This window comes from Chroicocephalus ridibundus, chromosome 5 (assembly GCF_963924245.1).
Source record: "Chroicocephalus ridibundus chromosome 5, bChrRid1.1, whole genome shotgun sequence".
NCBI lineage: Eukaryota > Metazoa > Chordata > Aves > Charadriiformes > Laridae > Chroicocephalus > Chroicocephalus ridibundus.
The window spans coordinates 31,057,424-31,084,292 of NC_086288.1; the positions used below are offsets into that span (position 1 = coordinate 31,057,424).

General features: G+C 38.1%; 1 protein-coding gene across 4 annotated transcripts in view; it reads right to left on the reverse strand.

Annotated features, from left to right (window-relative positions):
• Positions 1-26,869, reverse strand: part of BMPR1B (bone morphogenetic protein receptor type 1B) — a 256,987-nt gene that overhangs the window by 190,922 nt on the left and 39,196 nt on the right. For 3 of the 4 annotated variants that reach the window (XM_063336739.1, XM_063336742.1, XM_063336741.1), the window contains one exon: positions 14,726-14,796. The gene's annotated coding sequence lies outside the window, so the exon portion shown is untranslated. Of the gene's footprint in view, positions 1-8,594; positions 8,710-9,081; positions 9,371-14,725; positions 14,797-26,869 lie in introns of those variants that run through there. The other variant, XM_063336743.1, reaches the window with a different exon arrangement.

The following is a 26,869-nucleotide window of genomic DNA, read 5'->3' on the forward strand; positions in this document are numbered from 1 at the left end:
ATGCTTAGTAGCATTGTCGCAACTAGGCGTCAAATGAGGCCTAGTTTTACATAAGAAAGGGTGAAAAACCTCTGGTAACTGATTATTATCTCATCTTTCGTAGAAGGGAACCCCCAGTGTTACACTAGTAGATAGCTTGACTCAGGGTACGACACCTTCCAGCAGTGCCAAAGCACCTTTCCCTGTGCTTCAATCCTCCTTTCAGCTCTAGGCACACATTCCCAAAGCTTTACCTTCTTTATCAGCAACTTCTGCCTTCTGCTTAAGGAACTGCCCCAGAAATAACTGGGACACTGCTAAGCTGTGACATCTCCATCATCCCTCTTTGTCAGGCAAAAGATTGACAAGATAACGTTTAGAGGGCATGAGATACTCTCCAAAGAAGAGCTGCAGTTCGAGGGTACGGTTCAAGAATCAAGACACAGCACGCAAAAGGTCATGTTGTAGTAAGAGTTGAGATTTTCTGCAGGTCTAACTCCTCCTGGAGTCCCTCCTTTTGGGATCCATCCTTCACAGAGAACCTTTCCCTTGCCAAAATGCTGTTCAAGCCAAAGCCTGTGTCCAAATTACAATACCCCCTTTCAACACAATAAAGCATAAAATCATGCTGCAGCTGACTATACCCAAAGGCAAAACCTAATTTGAAACTAAAAGAGAAATTAAACCAGAAGTTTATCTAATTACTATCTTTGCCTTGTTAACCTACCCTTTACCTTGCCAAAACACTAACCTAAATATGCATCCTAATTTTACAGTCATCACCTTGCTTGCCTGGAGCCACTAAATACCAGAATTTACAGTGAGATTTCCTCACGATTTTTTTTCCTTAAAATTCATTTTTTACTGAATGCAAGACTTTAAAAATAGTCAAACAACTGCCTATGGCACAGTGAAGTCAGACAATACTCCTCATCAAACCGTAGCAGCCACACAATGCATTTGATTCATCTAAAGACAAGTCAGACTTGCCTGAGACTTTTACAGCTATGTAGCTTATGCCTAATCTCCTTTCAAAATGTTGAGTTCACCTTCTCCTCAAGTAGTGCCTGTTCGTGCATCCCTGCTCAGTTTCCTACACCGAGGACACAGCTTCATTCACGACTTCTGGAGAACCCGATTACACAGCATCACATCATGTTTCCAAGGTTCCTATTTACCTCAAAACAAACCACCGCTGTAGCGGGATCAAAAGCTGAAAGATTATTTAATAAAACAACAAGGCTAAATTTACACATTACCTTGAAAGATCCTTCAGGAGTTCTTACACAGCTCTCTCCCCACCACTCCATGAGTGCATACACACAGACCCAGGACTGAACAGCACTTCAGCATGCCCAAGAGCCCTTTGCGAGTACAGAGGTGGGTATCTGAAGTTCTACCAGGTTACTAAAGATATCCAGCACACACGGACTGTTCTTTTGTTAACAAAAGTGAGGAAAAACTGGAATCTGAGTTTCTGCAACTTGCTCTTTTCACTGACCATTAGTCTTGCTTCTAAATTTACCAAACCTTTCACAGACTGCAGAGAGGGGTATATGTTTTACATGGGTATGAACGGTACCAGCCCTACACAGAGGCAAAAACCCTGACTTTCCCCAAAAGTACAACCCATCTGTTTTTACAAATACATACACTTAACTTTAATCTAAGCACTATTTACAAAAATGCATACAGACATAAAAGAGCATAATAAATTAATAGCTCACAAGAGGCAACAATGACAAATGACAGATCTTACTCTCCTTTCCAAAGCACTGGCGCAAGGGAACACAGCAGATAAAATTACCTAAGTTGACTTTCCGTGTTTCTGTTAAACCAAAACTTTGGTGTATTCTGAACTGTCTGTGTGATGTTTCCCAGCTGGAAGACATAGGCTTTCCTAAACAATTCAGGACTTTAACGTGACCTTACCGCCATCATCTTCTTTCATACAGCCAAGGGATATGCTTGTTAGTTTATATAGGGTTTATCTTATCCATCACATTCTCCTGCCTGAGCACTGATGTTGCCTACTTGTGGCCATACTGTCAATAGAACTTGCAAAAACCTCTCCAGTAATCTGACTCCTGGTCATGGACAACAGTCAGTAAAACTGTAAAAAGCAGTTGTGCAAAACCCTTCACGGGTAATTACTGCATAAATGAAATGGTCCAAAGTAGACAGATATGCTCTATACATTGGTTTAAATCCACAAGCTTGTCATTTTCTTTGATGAAAATTGGTACCAGTGATTATTTGGTGCTGCCAAATTTGTACATATAAATGATGATTGTTACCTGAGTCAGAGCTGCAAGTTCGGAGGCAAAACAAGACAGTACTCAAACTCTTGACACTGCTGCAACTGCATGTAAACGTCAACTTTGAGAGCTTATTTTCAGTGTTTTTATTGACATAAACATACACATAGTTTGTTATAAAATTGATAAGCGAAAGTGCCATTTCTTCTCTAACCCAGATAAAACCTATTGTCATTCACTAGAGCTTTTCACCTCCCGCATCTCATGTTGCGGGGATCACTTACTGAAATCTGCATAGGCTTTTCTATTCACTTATCCTAGACTGTAATGTGATTATACATGGAAGAACAGCATGTGTGCATACGCACTTGCCACTGAAACATGACTACTGTTTTCTCCTCTCATAATTTTCTCTTTTTTCCCCCCTCCGTGAATTACCTTTTTCCAACACACTTCCTAGGTGATCACCTCTTTTCTTAGGATTGAGCTATTTATTTTCATCCTCCTGCATTCCTCTTCAACAAACTTTTACCAACCCCATGAATACTAAAAGCTGACAAGCTGACCGAAATTTGAAAATACTAACAAATGTCTAAAATGAAATTAAAACAAAGGCCATAACTTTTAACCTTTTGTTGATAAGATTTCCTCATGTGAAATATTACCGCACCATTGTCTGCTGTAAGGGTGCGATTCCACACACATTTAATCCAATAAGGCCAGTACTCCCTGTCCAATAACAATTTTTATGATATTTCTGTCATTCACCACCCTCAGCTACATGTCTCTGTGTCCAGGTTCCAGTTCACCATGACACCAACTTATGCTGATAAAATCATGACATAGACCTCTGATAAATTCCCATTTTAAAAAATAGTATAATTCTATCTTATAGTATGACTCCTGTTTATGAAAAATAGTTACATCATGGCAAGGAAGAGCACAAGTTTTGTGTGGGAAGAAAGGTTGGGAAAGGGAGAAGAGAAAGCAGCCTGTTGTGGAAAATCCTCTTTGCAGCAAGAGAAAAAAAAAATCACCCCAAATTAAACCCTGACAACAACTGGCTTTCAGATAACAGCCCAATTTACTTCAATACAGCTTATATATTTAATAATATAAAATTATTTATATATTACTATTTAGTATGTAGTAATAATAATTGTACGCTGTGGTTCACTGAGATGGGAACTGCAGCTTCTGGGTGTTCAGTATCTATAAAAGCAGCAAAAGCTCGTGACAAAAAAAAAAAAAGCTGAACTGGTACCAAGCCATTCTGCTGATACAAATAAATTTTAAAAATTTTTTTTGAAAGTAATTTTATCTTGGTAGATTTTGTGCCAGATCAGGTATCATCCTTCCTGCAGCTGGTAGGAGGCAGCTATAAATACCTCATTGTGTGCTGCTGCCAAGCTGACAAAAATGCGAGCAAGTTCTCACATCTGACCTGGTTCAAATTCACATGGCTTGGCCATGCTGCAAGCGCACAGATGTACTGACAAATATTGATGATCACAGCCCCACAGGGTAACCGGCACTGCTCGACTCCTCACAACAGCCGGGGCTCACTCACCAATATCTGGGATCAACACAATGACTTCCACAATTTGTTACGATGAGATCTTCAGCTGCAATATCAATTTATTCTTATTTAAACATATGCAAATGAATAAAGTTTCTAATAATTACTGAAATGTAAAAAAAAAAAAAAAAAATCTTATCACGCACCATCAAAATCTTTTGGCAAATTTGAAAGTCTTAGATGTGATGGCAAACTTCCAATTTACTTCAGTGGTGTATGGATGGGGCCTTTAATCTCGTACCTGTAGCTCATTCAGCTCCAGTTTAAGACTCGACAAAATCCTACCAATTTACCATGTCACTTCATAATAAACTGTGCTTTTTAACTGAAGCTAACTGAAAGCTGGAGCTTTTGATGAGTGCGTGCAATTACATTTTCATTTCCCTTCGTCGACTATGCACACAAGTGCTGTAAATCTCTATCATTTTAAATAAGGTCTTCAAGGGTAACTTTGGCAGCCAAACAGGAGCATGCATCATGTTTGAAGTACTCTAGGATCCTTTTTTCTTTTTTTTTTTTTTTTTTTTTTTTTTTTTTTTTTTTTTTAAATCTTTTGGACTCAGATCTGATAGTCTCAAAGAAATTCATTGCTCACCTATCTCAGATGACATTTTAATTGTAGCTTTTAACTACATGCAGGCTAATGGAGGAAAACTGAGTTGAAAGTTCTTTGAGTATACGTTCAGATGGAGAGGCTTTACTGAGAGAATTTATTTTGCACTGCTGAACTTTATATTAATGTGATACCTATAAATACTACTAAATGAAAACGGGAAAAAAAAACCCAACTTTAAAAAATGTTATGGATTTCAGAGGGGTTTTTTTTGAAACGTTATTTGCAGCATATAAGCACTTAAAATCCAAATGTAATTTTATAATTCATGGTGTTATGGAAAAAACTTCCCAAATCTTCGTATCTGCCACCTGTTATTGTTTAGGGGTTTATTTTACTCTGTCAAAAATTCCCACAGGGTGTGTGCACACTTATATATACATATTCCCAGAGCTAGAAATTCTAGGACTACCTAATTACTTGTTTTGCATTTAGCCATTAACAAATTTATTCTCTCCCAGTCAATATTGTGACCCTCATAAAAGATGTTCTCTAGTGGTCTTTATACGCAAAGCCTCACTGACAACATTTACATTTATGGAAACGTTTTAAAAGCACAGAAGGCTGGCATGCAAAAAAAGGGAAGCGGAATTCCCACACTTCACAGCTATACGAAACAAAAAGGAAGTGAGAAATCTCTGCTTACCACCCTGAGGCTCTCTCCACGTGGGACCACATTTGTTAAGGTCCTTCCTTCTCCTTTGTAGCACCAGCCTTTAGTGCAATGCTTCATATGTCTATAAACACTAGAGATACATGCGGAATAACAGTATTCATAGGTTTCACATGTTTGTTGGTGTTTTAGATAGGTATACTTTATTTTGAAAAAGTTTGCATCACTGCAGAAATCTTGACACTAAAACCAGTTTCTTTCAGCTTTGACAAAGTAAGTGACACTTTCTGTTGTTGCTGCTTTGCAATATTCATTGCATTTAGTTTTTCCTTCTTGTGAATAATGAAATTTATAACAAACATAACTAGCCAAATGCAGCTGGAAAGCCATTAAAGTAAAAAAAAAGAAAGTATGAATTGCTTATTACATCTGCTTTTCATAACAAAGGGCTACAAAGACTATATTGAACATTCATTCCCATTTATCTAAGCTGATATTCCCAAAAGGGAAGCCCAATATCTAACCTTAAAAACTACAAGGTTTCTTAGAGGCATAAAAAAAAAAAAAGAAATCAAAATGAAATAGGAAAACAGATGCTGCAGATAATGTACAGAAAATTAAATACATAAATAAAATATTTCAGCATTAAATCTTACAGGAAGCAAGTATATAACTACTCAATTTTGGTAACTATTTAAAATAAAATACCAATTTGAAGTTTAAGACATTTGAGGACTTTGATATCTGATCATTAAGAAAATTCTTTGTTAGATGAAAGTGGTGAAACCATGCATCTACATTAAAACCTTCCCAGCAGAGCTACACATCGTGCGCATTGCTGCAAAAACTGAAAGGCGGAAGTATTTAATAACGGAAACTGTCCAAATATGTTTCTAGCATACAAGCACGTAAACTAACAGAAAAAATGGACAGTAATGTATTAGAGAAGAAAGGTACCAATGGTGCTCAACCACCCGCTGCCATCAATGGGTGCCTTTCTGCTGACCTTGGTGAGATGTGGATGAGGACATTCCACACGCAACCCCTTGCTGCACAAAGTTCTCCAACTTGGGAGGCAATCTTGAAACCTGCACTCAGTTATTTAAAATACACATTTTCTAATGGGAAATGTAAATATGAAGGCAAACCTATTAGAGCAGAGAGCAAAGACTTGTACATTTGACCAAAGAGAGAGGCTTGCAATTACAGTTTTAGACTGTGATGAAAACTTGACAATCAGAATTAAAACACTGAAGAAGATCAGTACAAAGTAAAGTCATGCAGGAGTCTGACTTGAACACTCATAATAATTCCTTTACTCAAGCCACTAAAATCTGTTCTCATCGGGGCTATATTTCTTCACTCGAGTTAAAAATCTATTTTTTTCACTGAAGCTACAAATCTGGAATATTTTACAAAACCAGTGACCATAGGATGTTAAAATTTATCTAGAATTTAGTGAAAAGTTCTAAATACATTTTAAGATATTCCATAAAGCCCAAAAACTCCTTAAATCAGTGTGAGTTCTCCAGACTGAAAGACTAAAATATATATTCTTACTTAGAAAGCAATTGATTCATTCACAAAATACTCATGTGTAATTCATACTAGAAATTTTATGGAAATTGCCAGAAAGGTCTGGCATATAAAAGAAGCATTTTTTATAATTTTTTGTAATTCATGTAATCTTGACTTCCCAACCATACTATCCTACTTTGAGCAGGGATTGAAATTTTAAAAACTTGTATGAAGTTACAGTCCTAAATCCCATTACCTTTATTGAAGGTTGGTGCTTGATTTTTGTAGACTTTTTGAAAAATCTAGAAATAGAGATTTATATAATAACTCCATCAGCATTAGGCTTTAGATGTAGCTAAATAACGTATTCCAGAAGGCAGGCACTGGAACCTAAAACGTGATACTTTGCCTGATTTAGGATTAGTTATTTGATCCTAAAAACTTCCACTGGAAATGTAAAAAGTCTGTTTGCTACCTAGCTGTATTTTAAAATGTTATAAAGCTTTTTGTAAACTTTTTGTATCTGCACTATATGAAATAAACGTAAATACAGACATTATAAACAGAACAACCTGTATATACCACCACACAAAAACAACCATGAGTTTCCCTCCACCACCACCCCCCGCAAAGTTGATACTTGTCTCAAAAACGAAGTATTGCTTACAAAAAGGCAAATACAGATTTATTTAAACAACACCTTAAAGAAGCAAAGTAGGCTACAAACTCACCTTTGTCAGCACATTACGCCCATGCTGAAGTTGTTTGTTTAATCTTTCCTAGTAAAAGTAATAAAGACTAACTCACCAATAAAGCTTCTCGCTCTCAGAAAACGCAATGTTTTTGAGAGCTCTTTGCCACCTGTAAATTGTATTGCTATTACTAGCACTATTTTTCAAAAAATTGTAACATCGTATCATGCATTGTATAAGACCCAAAAGCTGTAGGGCGCTTAGCTTCTGACATCGTCAAATATTTGTCTCCTTTCAGGTCATGCCAAAATAACTATCAGAGAACTGATGAGAGTCATGACATATGCGAACTTGCTCATTAACTGCTGAGAACCTCACCATTTCTAACCACCTTTTTATGGACTTCTACACAGGCTAATATTACAATCTTGATTTTAGCGTATTTGTACACGGTGCCCTTTCTACACGGCAGATTTGTATCCTATCAGCAGTCTCTTCCTCGAGCTATTGAGACAGGAAAACAGTAAAGCAGTATCACTGTCTCTTCAGAATGAACAATCCATCAAGTCTCAGGATTAAATAAAAAAATATATATATATAAAAAAAATCCCTGTCTCTGTTCAGTCTCAGGATCAGTCTCTCCTCCAGCAGCATCTTAAGCAAGCATGATTTTGTTCTTCATTCCTCAAGTCTGAACAACTGAGGTTTTTTGCATGGAATTTAAACTAAATTAATGACTAACACCACCACCACCAAAACAACCCCCCCGACCCTCGGTATTAATCTTAAGGACAGTCATAAAGCTGCAAAGAAAGAGACAGAACACTCAATGGCTTTTAAACAAATGCTACCACATTTTAAACACGTGCCTGTTTGCAAAAGCTCTAAGCCTCTATTGCTCAAACCACTTGTGGTTTCTCAGCACTTCTTTTTTTGAATGATTGTGTCTTTATAAAATAAACATGTTTGAGACTAAATTACTTGCCTGTCTGTTGGGAATAATTATAAAATTAGCTCGTTCTAATTTACACTTGCGGGTTTTAAAAACATAACCAAATACCATAGTGAGTCTCCTGGTGAAACCGAAGCCTGGCAGTGTCAAACATGGTTTAGATCATGCACGTGGACTTTGATTTTCTCGGTGCGGCAGTCTGATCTCTTTACAGCAGGCTTAGTCCTTTGGGCTTGTCTCCTAATTCTCCAAATAAGTATTCCCATGTGTAGGTCTCCAGAGACGTCTCTACTCGTTCAACATGCTAGTAGGTTGTGTGATATATTATACAAATAATTCAATTCTAGGCAGAAAGCTGCAATTATCAAAATGCGGTATCTTCATGCATACCTCCAGTAGTTTGCAATGTGTTGTTCAGCCGTAACACTTAGAGGAGTTTTGGCCACTGAGTACTTCCGTGTCCCAAATATGATGGAGGAATGTGCTTCGGTTCCAACTACATTACCTAGGAACGTATTTAAGGTCTAGTCAGCAGTATTCAGGACAGCAACACATGATTTATTTTAACTATGTCCTTCAGACCTACTGATTTCGGTGATCTAAATTATGCTTTCTCAGGAAGAGAAATTATCACATTACCACAATGCCTCCATTGTACTACCCTGGCGCAGCATATTACATTTTTGCGCATTAGGTAGTCACGACTGCAGATAATAATTTACAGGGAAACGCAGCGATTGGCTTATATCCGAAGTGTTTTCTGCTATTCTAGGAGACAACACTGGTTGACACAGTATTTTAATACTAATATGCCAGGATTCAGCTAAAATAATCTTAGTCAGCTATGCCAACTTGGGCAGATCAAAATCTTACTCACCTTCCTCCTTTACTCTGGACTTACCACCCAACACCATTTTGGAACTCCATGGATCCACAAGGTGTGCATTCATAATGAAAATTATTCATTATTTCACAGGATGTCCCAGGCTTGTTCCCACTCCCTGTGGCTAGAACAACTGTAGTTAGGCATCCTACAGCTTGTCTTTCTATCCAAGGCCAGGGGAGACACAAATTGTACTTTCTGTACCAAGATAAAGTGGTTTTAGTTTCCGTGTTTACATCCTGCTTTTGATCCCTCAAGGCAGCAAAGGTTGCAGTACCCTGCCCTTGCCACCACAACTTGTTTTACCTTATTTTCCTCTTTTCATAAATACCTGAATAAGTTGTTTTGGGTTTTTTTTAATCGCATTACAGCTAAAACTTTGGCCAGTAACTTCTTCATGCATAGCCTGTGGTTTCAGACTTTTGTGCCACATTTCTTAAGAACTGTTAATTCTCCTTCCTCTACGTTAGGGTTTTTTATAGTTGTTGGGGGGTTTTTTTGTAACGCTTCTCCTGCTTCTTCTCCTCCTGCAATATATATCACAACAGAACCTCATTCCCAACCTATCCCAAAATTCAGTCCTGACAGGTCTAGTAATAAATCGTACCATCACCCCCTTCAGTCCCTTGTTCTCTCCTGCTTAACAAAAAGCACTTTAAGTACCAAATTCTCTCAGAGTTATGTTGGCCCATTCCAGCCTGACTTCCCAAATCCTGCACTTCACCTGCCAGCAGGGGATTATGTCACTCAGTTGCCTATAAGATTCTTGTTCTCCCTCCCTGACTCCTGTCGCCTCCTCCTCACTAGATCACATTAAACATCACTCTCTTCATATGAGTACCAGTGGCGAGAGAGTATCTGTGGGTGGATGGGAGGGGAAAACCCCGGAGTCAGTCTTCCTGGGCCACATCCTGTGTGCATATGTACCTATGTATGTGTGCATACATACATATATACGTGAGCATATATGTGTGTGCATATATACATATGTGCACAGACATATGTATGTATATGTGTGTATATGTATGTGTATGCATAACAAGGACTAGTACAGAGATTCTCAAACTGGTGATGCAGGAAGTATCTTGGAAGGCAGGAGATGCATATACATATATATGCACCTGGGTATATGCATGTATACACACACATATATATGCATATATACACGTGCATATATAAACATATGTATGCAAAAATATGCCTATATGTATATATCTGATTATGTGTATATTCTATATGTATATAGAATTTTTTTATATATATGTGTACATAGTACAGCCTATACGTATATACTATATAGAAAACACCAGGCACACACACTTGTATTTAAGTGACTGTGCGAAGTGCAAAGCACCACTGCCTACGCTGCCACTTTTTAACATCCTCCACGGAGTATTTTTCCAGTGCATTCTCGGGAGTTGATTCATTCTCTAACCCAATATAAAAGTCAATAGTAAACATTGTATTTAAAAGCCTGAACTACACATGGGGTATTTTACCAGCGTGGTTTTTCAAGTGCACTTGAGTTTACCTTCTGGCTATTCTGAAGAATAAGTAACCTGTTCCACCCCATTCAGCAACATCCACTCCTCCCCCAGCCTCCCTCTTCTGTGCTAATTGCTTTTTAGACACAAAAGAAAATCAGCCACGATGTGGGAAGGAGGTGTATTTTAACCAGATACAGCACTTATATTTTATGGTAGTCACCTTTCCAAGCCGAAAATTGCTTACAAGTAATCTGAAATGGACTATTTTGTTAGAATATGAAACAGGAAAATTAACAAGGTGTTCCCATGCGTAATTTTCTACACAAATCAGCCTTGCTCTGTTGATATTTGTCCTACATTATAATATGCAATTAAGTTATGCATTGATAAACTGAAAATCATGAGAAGAGTTACTGAAGGGTGGTACAAAACACCAGACACTTCACCGACTCAGTGACTCCACTGCCAGCTACGTACTAGAAACAAAAATGCCACTCAGGTCTTCTCCCTCAGTGGAAGAATCCCAATGAATCTTTCCAGCTGCAGTTACTGTCCGTTTCAGAGGTCTGGCTTTATGTTTTGATAATTAGACTACAATCAATTAGTGGAAATATCCAAAATAAACAAGTCAAGAAAACGTCCAGCTTCCTGGAAAGTTAACCTCCCACAGCAAAACAAATATTTCAGCAGTATTAAAGATCTGTTAATATTTAAGGAAAACCGCCACACTATTTTCCTTGCTTCGTTCGTGATATAACGCTTAATCCTGCATTTTGTTTCCAAAGCCATCACAAAGCAGGTCAAGCTCCTTTGAGGCAAATATTATTATTGGGGACAGCATTTGCTTTCTGACACAGCTCTCTGGTTGGGGAGACTGATCAGAACGAGCACGTGCTCTGCCATAAAACAGACAAATATGAAGAGTGCTGCTGCCCCAAGGGGTTCTTGATTTTTAAAAATAGTCAGGGAAGAAAGAACTAAGATGCACATGGTGGGGATTGTTGGTTTTGGACTTGAACTATGTTGTGATTAAAAAAAATTACGCCATTCGTCATAACTGGGAGGAGAAGACAGAGGAAAGACCAAGGACAGTTTCTGGCCTTTCTCCTGCCTCAGCCTCCTCTCCCGGGGACTTGAGTTTTCCCAGGCTATGACATTAACTCACGCGACTCCCAGGAGAAAGCATCCTCAGTTTTCAAAGCATTCATCCTATACTTACATACAATTTACAGACTTAAACTTTCAATGCATAATACAGACGTGCATAATGTTGAAAAGAAAGCTAAATTACTATTTAAGTGAAGTCTTTTCAGAGCAGACTGCGGGTAGGAGGCATGGAACAGAGTTAATGTATTTTTCTTGATGAAGCCTGCAGCCACGGCAAGGGTATCTAAGCTGTAGAAGTAGTCATGATATGGGGAAGCACCAGAGCTCACAAACCATCTTTTTTTTCCAGTGGTACCATTAAACTGATCCTGCCTGTATAGCTCAGGTTCCCCCCACAGCTACACACAAGCAGTGATTCAACAGAGCCAGAAACTGAATCTGCCACTGATGATGTTTGAGACTTTCTGTCATTAAGTGAGATTCTTATGCCCTGCTGGGTACTGATAAACTTAAGCATGAACTCCTAGCTTTTCCACTCCCACAAGGTAGCAAAGAGCAAGCGAAGTGCTGCTGCTCTGTCTGTGCACCCACGGGAAACCACGCACCCCAGAGACTTCACACATACTGATTTTTTAGAAATAGAGTAAGAAGTGCAGTGAGTCAGATCTAGCCTATTACATATATCACAGAGCAAGGCTTAATGGATGCACAAGAAGCAGGGAGCAATCTCTAAGGAGGAATAACTTCGGCTCAACGTTCAGAAAATGCAAGAGCATTTCACCAGAGGACCATGCTTTATACAGGCAACTGAGTCTTACAAGGATAGGAAGAAAATGATTTGCCTCTAACCCTCAAATTAACACAGTAGGTACAGTACCGTTAAATACTTAAGGCTGTTACTTTAAATGAGTTCTCCAGTGCAGGGAAGAAGGGAAAAAAAGAAAGAATGAAAAAAAATAATAGTCAGATAGACTCAATTAGATCCTAACCCAGTAAATTCTCATTTCCTTCAACATGGGTTTTGCCAGAATGAGATTAAGCTCAGGCCATATTAATTTATCTGTAAATTATTATTAATACACTTTCATGTATGTTAGCATAGCAATTTTTCCCCCTGCATCTCTAGCAATCTAACACTGGAACACATTCCTTCACTGAGAGTCCGCAAGTCCTCTAAGAGATGTACCACTTCAGCAGGAAAATTTCTTGCTCCTTTCATGATTGATTGAGAATTCATCCAATAGCAATTTAACCTTTGAGATTACACATGCTGCGTAAATAAATATTTTTTTTTTTAAATCACAAAATGTGAACATTCAAACTGATGGGCAACCGTCTTCACAAGTTGCGAGGAGGGGAAGGACAGGAGCACCAGGATACATTCGAAGGATTTTATGGAACTCAAGGGAATTTTTTGTATTTATCAGTGGATAAGAGATCAAAGCTAATACCTAAATTCAGAAACCAGTCAAAGAATTTGAAAAAATGTTTTTATACCAAAAATTGTTTAACTGTATGTTTTGCTAAGAAAGAAGTCAATGTAACTCTTAATGTCTACCTACCCATACAATCATAAGGGTATGAAGGTGATTATAGCTCTTTCTCATTCCCTGAAGCAGTAGGCTATAGTACAGTAAGCATCTGTAAATTGATTAAATACTGCATCCATACATAGTGGCATGATTATGCTGCTTTAAACTACTGCTCAAAAAGTTGTATAATGCTTGCATAGAAAAACTCAAAATCAGCTGCATCATCACAAACACACACATCTGCCTTTTGGTGAATCTTCTGATTTCTCTTCAGGGTTGTTAGAGTTTTGAAGTCTTTCTCTCTTTTACAAATTACTTAACTTTCAAGAAGTTAGACTTATGCGTTGCTGCTCTTCATAATCTAAACATTAACATACAACTGGAGCCTTCATACGCTACCATCCAGTTAAACGCATGCTGAACAAGTCAAAAGCGGATCTGCAGATAGTCACACAAAGGTAATGATCAGCTTGTGCTCATTAAAACACATTACTATCATCAATTAGAGACTGCAGCCTCTGTCAGATGAGGAATGGTAAATGACCGTGTATGAATTCCAGCCCCTTTTAATAGAAATTGAAACAGGCTTGTGCACCATACCTGCATTGCACTGCACAAAGGACACACAGATGGTCAATCTGCTGCGCATGTGGTAACTCTTAAATCAGACCAGCCCCATTCTTTGCAGTCCTCACACCAAACCTACCTACAAACACGTTTCAAAATTTGCCAAATGGAAATAAGGAAAGACAGTGCTATGTTGATTTCTGCATCAGAAATTGCAATTAAGAGGTTAACACTAAGTTGCACGCTATGCCTTTAAATATTTCTTGCAGGTTTTACAAAATTTAAAAAAATCTATAAAATTTATAAAACGTCAGACCTTTTAGCACAACACAAAGCAAGAGTCATTGGGGAAACCATGACTTCCAGATGACTTCCAAAGCTTTGTCGCCTTCTCTGCCTCCAGCTTCTGACAATCAGAAGTGGGATAGGCATTTGCCGCTTACTTTTGAAGGTGTATCTCAATTAAAATAGGTCTCAAGACCCTTCTCTCCTCATATCAAACCTCTGGGCTTTCATGCGACAACACAGAATAGTAAAAGGCAGCACCGGACAAGCCTACACATTTTCCTTGAGAAGTGGCATGGACAGAACTCTACTGTTTTTAAGAGCACTCGCCAAATGTGTGCAAGCGTGATGGAGTGAACTTGGGCAGGCCAGTTCAATGGCATACGGAAAATGTCACAAGTTCAGCAGTTGAACAAATTGCTACCCACTTTGTCATGCTGATCTACAGGTACTTGCTTATCTTCAGAGCCTTTACTGATACCTGTGGTAGAATTACACATTCCATTCCAAATACAAGTTAAGTTATCACATATTGAACTTACTACAAAGCGCAGAACTTGAAAAAAATAACCCAAAATAAACAAACCCTCCATTGACAAACTTTCTATGAGCTCATAATAATGAACAGTGTCTTATCTTTATCAACAGACGTTGTCTTACCTTTATCAAGAAAAGCTGAAATGTCCCTTTCTCCTTCTCAGCTCCCAAGAACAAAAGAAATGAACTCCACCCTGTGGGCAAAGAACATTTTTTAAATGGTTAGTGATATTCTGAAAGAAAGTCTAATTCATTACAAAATAATACAGACCTTCCAATTTTGGTATGATACTCAGGTAAAAATATAATAATAGCTGGAAAAAAGCCCACTGATGGCATACAGCTAGTTATATTTTTACTACATTATTTCAACAAGTAACACGGTAAGTGCTGCACATTGATCATGAAATAGCAACAATAATACTTTATAAGGAAAATTACACTTTTATTTATTAGGTCAGCTTCCAAGAGAAACTGACAGTACTGCAACCCTTTGTGCAAAGGTCAAACACACAGGTTTCCTCTGCACCTTAACAGAGGCCCCAGAAGAATGAAATAATACGATACACATTACTGAAAATAATTCTGGATGCCCTAATAGTTTATGTATTTATAAACTAAGGATCATCGCTCCTCTCCATTGTAACCCACACACGAACCCAAATGCTTCCATGGGAGTAGGATGGGATTTATACAGCAACAGACGTTTTAAGTCTTAGTTAGGGTGAGATCAACAGCAGAGAGATTGAGATTCATTTATTCTGAGATGTAGCCATAAAAGCTTTACTGAAGTCCCCAGCAGGAGCAGTTTCGGTCAGCTGCAGAGGACTGAAGACAAGGCTGGAAAATTATTCATAGAGGCTAGAAGCAAAAGACAAAAAGTAGATGGAGCAATAGCTACAGGATGATGAAGGCCGCTGGAGAATGAACGCATGACATGCTTGTATTGTAAGGAAAAGCAATTTCATGGGTTGAACAAAAGGCACAAGAGCACAGAGGCAAGGAAAAACAGAAGGACCACAGCTTTTGCTTCTTTTCTCTTTAATTAACTACTCCATTATCACACTAGAATGTGAAGCAGAAATTATTCATTTAGACAGCTTCCTTAAAATCTTTACAATGTCACTGCTTATCTTATCTGAAGTAGTTTTACATATATCAACACCAATTCAAGAGTTGCAGAATGGGTGAATTTCATTCCAGCCCTAAACAGTGGCCAAATATTTATCATTTCCTTCACAATACTGGAACAGCTAGAAATTTTGCAAGGGCATAAATACAACAGACTTGCTGATAATGGCCAGATTCAAGTAGCTGCCCTTGTTTCTACAGCAGTTTTATTATTCTACAGTTGTCATATTCTGTTGTTTGAAAGGAAAAATTAATGTTGTTTGTTATTGAAGAAAATACCTAGGTAGTGCTTCTGATTTTTAAGTGCCACTAATCATATGCTACACTTTTTCTATTTAATATGCAACTAGCTTGTAATGACATAGTTACTTCACAATGTAAGTTATAGTTTTCCTGTTATCAGGGTAAAAGAAAATCTCCATGAATTTTGTTCATATTAGTTCTCTGAACATTCATATATAGAACAAACTACTGAAGTGAGTTGGGATCATTTAGTTTTGCTTCTAATTAACACCTTCTAACGACGAGTACATTTCCCCCAAAATACCTGTAAAACTGACAGCTTGGGAGCCCTCGTGCAACCATAATATATATTTCAACTTATATTAAAAGTCAGAAAAATTACTGACTTCACTCCTTAGAGTCACTGGAGGGATTCTGAAAACATCCTTTTTCATTGCTGAGCTTCCTCATAGGGCTCAAATACTGTGGATTCCGCCCTTTCACATGCATCAAGTTGTGCACATAAGGTCATACCCATTCTGAAATATTAACTTTCACATATCCTAGAGGTTTGTCTGGTGATTACACAAAGCTAGAGGTAGAAATGCATTGGTTTAATAACTTAATTTCAATCCACTCTATATCAATATTTCATCAGCAAATTTTTCTACCAGCGCACGTTTAACACAGCAACTCTCAACAATACGAAAAACTGTCTCAAGTTAGTAAGCATCCAACAGCAAAGTCTCCTGGCCTCTTCCAAACATGCACACAGCTCTGCTTCCCTCTCTCATCCCCCTGGCTCCTATTTGGAGAAGAGGGAGATGCACGACTCTTGCAACATCACTTTGTGACCAAGTAAGTCCAGCCATCAGCAAACCAGGCTTCATGGGATGACTTGCCTGGCAGCTGCCCAGGGCTACAGTGAAGGGTTGCTCCTACGAGCTTCCCCACAGTGAGGGTCCCACCTTTGACGGACATAAACCTCTGAGTTCAAAGTAATAGAGATCATAATCAAGCACAACAATTTCACAATTAAACCCAAAATTTTTATTTATACTATAATACTAATTTAAACTCTACTCTGAAGTTTAGATTAAATTTTCCTACCAAAGCAAAGACTTTAAGTTTATAAGAAAATTACTTAGGAGCTAAAAAGTGATTTGCAGTAAACAGCAATGATTTCAGCTTCTATCCGAAGGGTGATCATTTTCCACTAAACCTAGCTCCGTCCTTCACTCCCACAGAACACCATTTGTACCTTCTCACAGGACGTCTGTGGAGGAGAGGAGCAGTACTACCACCCACAATCACATGCAACTCAACTCCGATTTCAGCTGCATTCACACCTGAGACAGCAGTGGAAAGCAGACAGAAAACGCCAACTTCATGCTCATGTACAAACAGAGAAAAAAATCTGTTCCTGAACAGAAAAGGCAAAGATCTTGGATAAGCACGTCACATAGCTGTTTGAACTTCCCAATTTACCCTATCAAATGCTTCTGGAAGTAGTCATTCATGTCTGTTTAACTGTGCCCTCTTGCACAGTTAAAAGAGGGATGAGGATCTGATTTGGAGGTTATAATTTATGTAAGCAGTTAAATTTCCGTGATCTTTTTCTGGAGGATTTTAAACAGGGTGGTTGGTAGTAAAGGACGACAGCTCCTTCCCTCAGCTCCCACCACGGAAGAATCATGGAATTGTCTAGGTTGGAAGGGACCTTTAAGATGACATCAAGTCCAACCATTAACATAACGCTGTCAAAACCATCACTAATCCATGTCCCCAAGTGGCACATCCACCCATCTTTTAAATACTTACAGGGATACCTATTCCACCAAATCCCTGGGCAGCCTGTTCCAATGTTTGACAACCCTTTCAGTGAAGAAATTTTTCCTAATATCCAATCTAAATCTCCCCTGGCATAACTTGAGGCCATTTCCTCTTGTCCTATTACTTGTTACTTGGGAGAAGAGATCGACCCCCACCTCACTACACCCTCCTTTCAGGTAGTTGTAGTAGAAAGCGATAAGGTCTCCCCTCACCCTCCTTTTCTCCAGATCTAACAATCCCAGTTCCCTCAGCCGCTCCTCATAAGACTTGTGCTCTAGACCCTTCACCAGCTTCGTTGCCCTTCTCTAGACCCACTCCAGAATCTCAATGTCTTTCTTGTACTGAGGAGCTCAAAACTGGACACAGCATTCGAGGTGGGGCCTCACCAGTGCCAAGTACAGGGGAAAAAACACTTTCCTAGGAATAATGTCCTTCTCTTCCTTTTGCCATGTTCAACAACAGACAAAACCATGGTAGAGACATTTTCACATGACGTTCCTGTTTTCTAGAATCTCTGGAAACTGTTTCCCTAGTCTTTTTCACTCTTTTTTCTCAACTCCACCCTGCAGAGATGAGGAACTGATCTCAAGTAGGTACACCCTACAAGCGAATGCCCCCAGTAATCACAGCACAGCCTCACCAGCTCGAAATAATAATTTCCACTTACAAACAACCTTCAAGTATATGATTTCATTATGACATTTTTAAAGTATTCTTGTTGAAGAATTTTCCCATGCTAAGCTAATGTTAAATACAGAAATGGTGATACATTCACTACAGGCAGGTCTCTGTTCCTGCTTTAGCCATGACATTGTATGCAAACTTACAGCTTCTAAGAAGCACGTTGTCTTATTTGAGAATGCTTTCCACTTTACTCCTTAATCTACTTAATTTTTTTAGTTTGTGGTCTAGAGGAAGTGCCTAACAAACAAGTGTTTCATCCAGCAATTTACTATATCTTTACCTGTATGAGCTGGGTTGAAATGTAAAGATTTTTCTTCATTTTTTTATAAGACAGAAAAGCCTAAAATAAGTAAGAAAAAGAATACATAACACATAAGCAGCACAATTTATGCTGTGCTTTAGCGGACCAATATAGCTGCGATAGGATACACATATGTCTGATCTCAGAATTGGTACATAACCAATACAGGAGCCAAAGAGGTCAACGACCATTAAAATGTGAAGAGGATTCAGCTAGCATTCACTCTTAATTTCATACAAAACACCAACAATCCCAAACTAATTTAACATTCCTCTTAAACCCTGCAAGAACAGAGACAGAAATTTACACTGTTTCTGTCCTGGGATTTCATGAGTATGCTGATACTACGGCATTAAAAAGCTGGGAAACACTAAAGTAACCATTAAAATGTCCTATTTTGTAAGACAAGGAAAATTTTTGCCAAAACTGATACTCGTTTTGACTTCTTAAATGAAGCTAAATATAATATTTTCATCATTCTCTCATAGCTCTTTCAGGAGTCCACCCGCTCAGGGAACCGGTGCACAAAGCCGACTGAGGACAAAAGGCTCAGCAGCCACCAGCAGGAATCTGCCCTTTCCCCCTCCTGCCATTTGTCAGCCTTGCAGGCAAAACCTGAGAGAGAAGCACAGATTGGAATAATTACACAGATTGTTCAGGGATAATTAAGCAAATTACTCAGAATCAATAGTATTTAAAATCTATGGAGAAAATTAATAGATGCCATCAGAAAGTTTCTAAGGGAGACAGATTATAGAAAAGTGCTACAGCATGAGGAAAATGAGATTTCATTTGATGCAGCTTACACGAGACAAAAAAACTGAATGGGAAAGCCTGTGATAAGATTTTTTGTAACATACGTAAACATAACATGTATAAATATGTAGCTTGATTGTAGAGAACTAGATAATTCTTCCAGGCATCAGTTTTCATCAGTGGCTTCAGTTCTCAAATTACACAACTTTATGATAGAATGATCCAACGTAATGCATTTGCAGTTGTCTGTAGGCCTACAAATTTTATCAGGGAAAAACATAAGTCTAATACAGACAAGAAGCTGAGTAGGCACATCATTCTAACTACAAATAGACCAAAAAAATTTCATCTGAAACTGAATCAATTCCTCCCCCTCCATTAGACTATGTGATGTCATAGTAAGACAGAATCATGCAAGATAACAGTTTTGCTAAGATCAGGGCAATTTTAAGTTTGCTATTTTAAAGTGGCATATCAGAGAGACAAGCAGAAGTCTTTAAATATGAAAAATAAAACAGATGATTCAGCAAAACAGCTGAATTGACATGAACTTTCAGCTGAGAACTGAATCTTTGGAAAGATTTGATTCTAGCAGGAAGGTGCCCATCGGTGACAAATTCTGATCTCTGAATTCCACCACACAGTCAAACACTAGGGGAACTACAGCACACAGTCAGTAAAAGTTCCTGATAATCCACCACCATAAACATAATTCACAGATATGGCTAAACTTTTCTCCGTAGGTTTCCTGTGGCTACCAGAGTTTAGGTTATCAGGAAAAACAAGGCCCTTCTGTAAAACATTCTTAAATTATTTCAGAAATAAAACCACTGCTGCTTTTCCATAGACTGAAGGTTTATCCATTTCAGTGCACTTCTGTAAGGCCTTATTACTTCCTATTTTCTGTACCTGTTATCTGCAAATTAGTGCTGTCTGTGAGATTCTCCAAGGTGCGGGCACTAAAGAAAACCCACAGGTGATCTCCTATGCAATGAAGTCCTTGTCTTGCTCGTGCTTTCCCACATCCACCCATAATACGCTTTCCCTGCCTATGGCTCCATGCCATTCAGGCATTCACACACTGAGCCTCCTTTGCTCTCTATTCGAATGACAAGCACCTATCTAAACAGCCAGTATGAAACCTGATCCCTCTGTTTTCAACTAAAATCCACCACTAAAAAAAGGAAAAAAAAAAAAAAAAAGAAGGAAGAAATTCAGACCGCCTTTTGGAATAATACATTCAAGTATTTTCTTAGTATGAAACGACTAAACTCCGCCCTTCCAGTCTGAAAAGTCTCTGCAGAGAAAAACAGCAGAGTTACATTCCCAGAATTACAAGGAGGACGGGGAATTTTGGCTTCAGTATTTGCTGCGACTCTATCCGTCGTACACAATGACCACAAATCAGATGCTCAAGGAGTAAGGTTTAATTCATAAGACTAGATCAGATTTAACCCAGGATTAATGGGATACAACACAATCATAAGCAACTGAGATGACAAGGGCTGTGATTGCTTGGCATTGTAATTGATCCTGGGTTTGGGTTTTTTGAGGTTTTGGGGGAGGTTGTTGGGGTGGGGTGTTGTTGGGGTTTTTTTGCTTTATTTGGTTTTTAAAGTAAACTATAGATTTTTCAAACGCACAAATCTTTAATATTTAAAAGTCTGATAAACAGCTTCAATATATAATTAGTAATCCACTCAGCTTCAAAGGATTTTAGTGCCTCCCTATCAGCAGAAATGCAGTAACATTGTACTCGTTTCCACTTACTTCATGGAAAAGAAACCAAGAAACTAACGTAATCACTTAAAACACAGTCAACTTTTAAAGGTTTTCTACAAAGTTCAAATACAAACAAAATAAGACAGTATAAACATCCCTTACGTTTACATTGCTCTACTGAGACTAATCAGAGTTGTCAATATTAAATACTGTATTCTAGCCAGTCGTGAAATTAATACTTGAGACATTCTAGTGTTGTTTTTAACTCAGAAGTAGAGGAGAAAAGGCACTACAAAAATCATGTGTGTTGACATTGTGAGTCATCTATTTCTACTTCTTAAAGTAACTACCACGATTAGTTTGAGGCAGGTAAGTTTACGGCAAGAGTCAGAAAATACATTTCAAAGGACTAAGCCTAAGAATTTCACTGTGGCTTCCACCTACACTTAGCAACTGGAAATTCATTTCCACTCTCAAGCACAGACTGGGCCCCAAAGACCTATTTCATCCTCTACGCACAAACTGGCTGGCACTATTCGTAGAAATGCTGGGCCTGAGTAACTACATTTTCCACATGGAGCTTACGGAGACTTTTATAAGAGATGGTGAAAGGAGCACTAGGCTACAGACCACAAAGGAGAGTGCTATGTGCTCCATGAAAATGACGGCAATACCTACACTGAGGCAAGTTTGGGAAGATCGAACACAAAACTGCAGGGTGTGGATGACAAAAGCACATATGTACAGTTGAGAACTAAAAGCCATTGTGGTTGTTCAGTGCTTTTACCTAGCTGAAGACACGCAGGGGCACGCACTCCCCACCTCCCACAGTGAGCAAGCGAGACCCCCAGGACAGCAATTCAAAGAGGAAACACGAGCCCAACCCCTTCTTCTTTCTGAACACACACTCTGCATCATAACGTGACATGCACCTGAAATAGGTAGATGGTCTCCCAATAGACCCACCTTCTCAGCTTAATCTGTAACTCAGTGTTGATACGGTAAGCCACAACCATGGAATGCTATTAAAACAGAAAAATATTTATCCAATACAGTAAGAGTGTAAATCATTTCTGGGTGGGCCTCTAAATCCAAAACTTTTTCCATTGAAACAATAGGATTACATCAGTAGTGAAATATATACCAATATCTACCCATACACACGATTGCTCCAATGTGGAGGAAACAGAGGGAGAAAGTTATACAAAATGTTACAAAAATTCATTTTTTCTTCTCTTTTTTAAAATTAGGCTAAAAACATAAACAAGACAGTGAGAAACGCTCAGAGGAGATAGAATTACAGGTCATTTCAGGCTGATGCAGTGAAAAAACAAGGAAGCTAAAGCATTCTGCATAAAAATCAGAGTAATTTTTAAATCATTCCTTATTTACAACATGATGTGCTATTACCATTTTAAACAGGGAACAAGATCTGTTCTCTCCCGTTTTCATACCTTCTCTTCATACAGAACTCTGCATTTTGCATTAAAAAGACCAATTCACCCTATACTGTAATTAAACATGGTGAGTTGGTGTGGGGACAGGGACACAGAACTCCTTTCTAAAAGGACACAATCAAGTTGCCACATTAAGCTGAAAGAGAAATGACAGCCAGATCTTCTCTATTTATGAACAGACTTCATTGTCTTGAAGGAAGGAGAGAAAAAGGGTGGCTTTTCCATCACAACTTGGAACATGGCATATCATGCAACTTCAAACTAGATGGCCAAAAGCGAATGAACACACTTTGTGTGAACACATGTGAAAACTGGTATCTCGACAAAAACTGCTTACTTGATGAAATCTCACAACAGTAGTAAACCACTGGAGTACAAAGTCATTTGTGAACCAAATGGTTCGAGTGGAAAAAATGCACCTCACTATAGCACAGAGCGAGTTACTAATTCACTACAGTAGAAAGCAGTTTGGGAATTGAATCTTGGAGCACGTATCCTTTTGCTTTTGTTTACACTTTGGAGTTGAATGTTCTTAAACTACACGGGCTGCCTACTAAGTAACAATCACAGGAGTTGCGTGTGTATATATCATGTACGTGTAAATATATGTTTGGCAATTACATGAAGATTGAGAATGATTAGAAGCCTTATGCCATGGAAATACTGCATAGGCATAAGGAGTGTATAACATTACTCTTGAATAATTAAGTGTCAGAAGGTCAACCCACGCATGCAGACCTTTCCTCAAAACAAGGTTACCACAGTGACCCTTTCAGAACTGCCTGCCTCCTGCTGCATCTTTTGCTCATGTCTGCTCCAGGTTTTCCACGTAGTTGGAATTCCACAGATGGTCCCCATCGCCCCCAATGAAATGCGATGGGGAAATGGGAAATGCTCTTTCCAGATGAATTCCCCAGAACAGGACTTCATTTCTTAGGCAGCAGAGGGATATTTTCCAGAAACTCATGATTCCCAAGAGCGCAACAATTGGCTAATACTTAATCATTCTATAATCTTAGAAAATCTGGTAGAAGTTTAAAAACATTTTCACAAGGCACTGATGTTCCAATAAATGCTGGAAGCTCTCTGACCAGAATTTGATAACTGTACATTAAAGGATTTGGGCATTCCTTCTCATGGTTTCAATATAAATAACATATTCTTAATAAAGCCTATGCTAAAGTAATGCTTTTGAAGTTTTAGTCAACTATTTTAAACACGGCATTCTAATGTCCTTTAGTAAACACACAGAGCAGTCAATAGTTCAATACTCTAGTCTCTCCTTTCTCTTACTATTTTATTATATTTGTTGATGTTAATGATTTGCCAAGTTTATTTCCCTTCAACTACAGCCTCTGTGTTCCTCAAAGTTCCTTAAAAATTACTTAAGTAACAAAAGACATTATGGCACAAAGATAAAAGGAAAGATATTTTAGTATATAATTTCCCACCTCAACACACACAGCTGTGCCCATAAATGCTCTTCATGCCATCATAGTATTACAACAATACATACACATACATCCTTTGGCAAAAATAATCCATGTTTATAACAGAACATTGCGTTCAGATTCCACGTTTAGTGATCCTTTTCCAGGAATTTGCTCGCATCTCTGGTGAAGTGCTGCAACTCCTGCATTGTATCTCCATTCTACACAGGGAGAAAAATACGCATTTCTTCCTTAGAAGAAATTTGATATAATTAAAAACAGAATAATTACTATAAAAAAATAAGTTGTATCCTCTCTCTACACAGACATATCTCTCATAAATGCTAAGTGGACTTACTGATCATGGTTATCAGGAAAGAGATGAGAGATCCTGTAACTCAGATGATACAGAAATGTATATAAGGAAAATCTTTCATTTCCTACATTAGTATAATATTTAAGGGGAAGTAAAAGAGAGGTAAACATGAATAGAATGAGAATAAAGGAAATCTTGATTTAATAATTGATTTTTAATCTCCTTTGCATTTATACTTCACTGATCTTAAAAAAAAATAAATCTCATTTTCACTGGCTGCTGTAGCCACTGAAACAAACATTAACTCTAAACGAAATTAAAACAGGATTTTAAAGTAGTGAAATAGCTCACTAAAGCTCACTAAAGATACCTTACACAAGTGTTAAAATGGGTTTACCCAAATGCTCTTTGATTCAAAACAAAGTTCTTGAATAAAGAATTTTCTACAAGAAAGGTTTATTCTAATCATGTGTCAGATTTTTAAAGGTTTCAGTTCACTGCCCTAAAGCCTTCCCAGGACCTTCACAGAGGCTGAGCACCATCATCTGGCACCTTAAAATAGGATTCCATTGAACAACTAAAAAACCAATAATGAATATATTAAGCTGGCACCTGCTGAGATTTTAAAATGCGCCATGGTGAGCTACTGCTCCTTAATAACGCCATTGCACATTCCTCCTCACCTGCGTGAAGCCCCCAAATGCTGCAGCTGGTAGAGGCTGCAGGAGAAGGGCTGCAAAGTGCTCACTGAAAGTAACCCGACAAAAAGTACTTGAACACCAGTGAAGCCTCGGAAAAATCTGCCTATGCGCTCCTACAGTATTATCTAACAAGATGAGCCGATTTCAAGCTTTCCTCTTATTCTCAATTTAAGTTTTCTGTTAAAGAGTCAGTTTCTGAAAATTAGGATGGTAACTGTTCAACATTTTCTCTTCTAAGATGAAAATTCAAGTTGCCTTAAAGGCAATACATTACTCTCTTTTTACAGAAAAAACATCAAATCAAATTTTAAAAAGCAGATCACTTTTAATTGAATGTTTTATTTAAAAAAAAAAATCTTAGAATAACTACTAATCTTGAATCTTTAAATAAGATTAAATGCTCTACTGGTGCTATACCACTTCTCATGTTTATAGACTTTTTATTTTTACCTTTTCAAACAATCTTGGCCATGCAGACAGACAAGCAATTTTTCCTAGTTTCCTCCACTTCCATTGTAGCTGACTCAGGCTTGATTTCATACATCTGCAAAATATATTTGGTGTCTGGACTACTAATCCACAGAGATCTATTTTTCAACTTGTTTCCTTGGAAGGTGATGGAGTCAATTCTATTACTGTTATTTTCAGAAAAATTGATAGAAGTTCAAAGACTACTGTTTTGTTTTAAATAGAGCCAGCCTTTGAAATTCAACTACCTGCCAGTGGTCTAAAATGCCTTTTTAAGCAGTTCACATAACATAGCAAGTAATAAACATAAGGCAAAACTTTAGCAAGTATGAAAAGATAGGAAAACACCCACATGCCATTACAGCCAGTTTCGACCTACACGTACAATATAACTCAAGCATAAGGTAACAGTAGCTTAACTAATTCTATTAATCTCTAAGAGTAAGCATTTCATTTGGCCATTTTCACATCCTGTAATTATTCCAGAGGAAACACAGGTTAAAGGTTCAACTAGCACTTAAAATGTCTCCTAAAGCATAATTATATCTACACGACTTAGCCTGTGGGTAAGATCGGGAAACCTATAACACAAAGCATTTATTTTTTTCAAATACACTGTGGAGTCCAATCATCCAAAAAAAAAAAAGATCATTTTTTTATTATTAACATTCAGTTCTATGCAAAGTGCGTCTCAAGGAAAAGCTATCTGAAGCCTGCAGAGTTCAGGCCATGAAACATTATTATTCAGTTATAATAAATGATTAAAACAGAATCGTGATCTCCCTCTTCAAGTTCTTTCAAAGGAAACATCATGAAAGCATAGTCACAGCTGTCCATTGCTCGATTCTGTAGGGGATCAAAATAGGGGATCATTGTAACAGCACAGGCCTCGAGAGCAGCCCTGTTTGCTAAATGGAAGCATATGGCTTCACACGAACACAAAACACCTATTTGGTTTTTCGTGGCTCGTTTTTGGAACAGGAACTCATTTTCAAATATGGGAAGAGAGCCCACAAACTGTGCACGTCACGACGTACCTGTTTAGATAAATTACGCTCTTAGGAAGGAAAAAAAAATTACAACTCCATAAATTGGAATCGCCTGGCATACAGCGGGAAAAGGCTGAGAAGAGGTGAGCATTCAAAACAGGCAGGAATTCAAGTCAAGTAGATAATACACTACAACGAGAGAACCTTGCAATTCTTATCGACAGAGTCCCCTAATCTCCTTCTGCCCATTAAATACG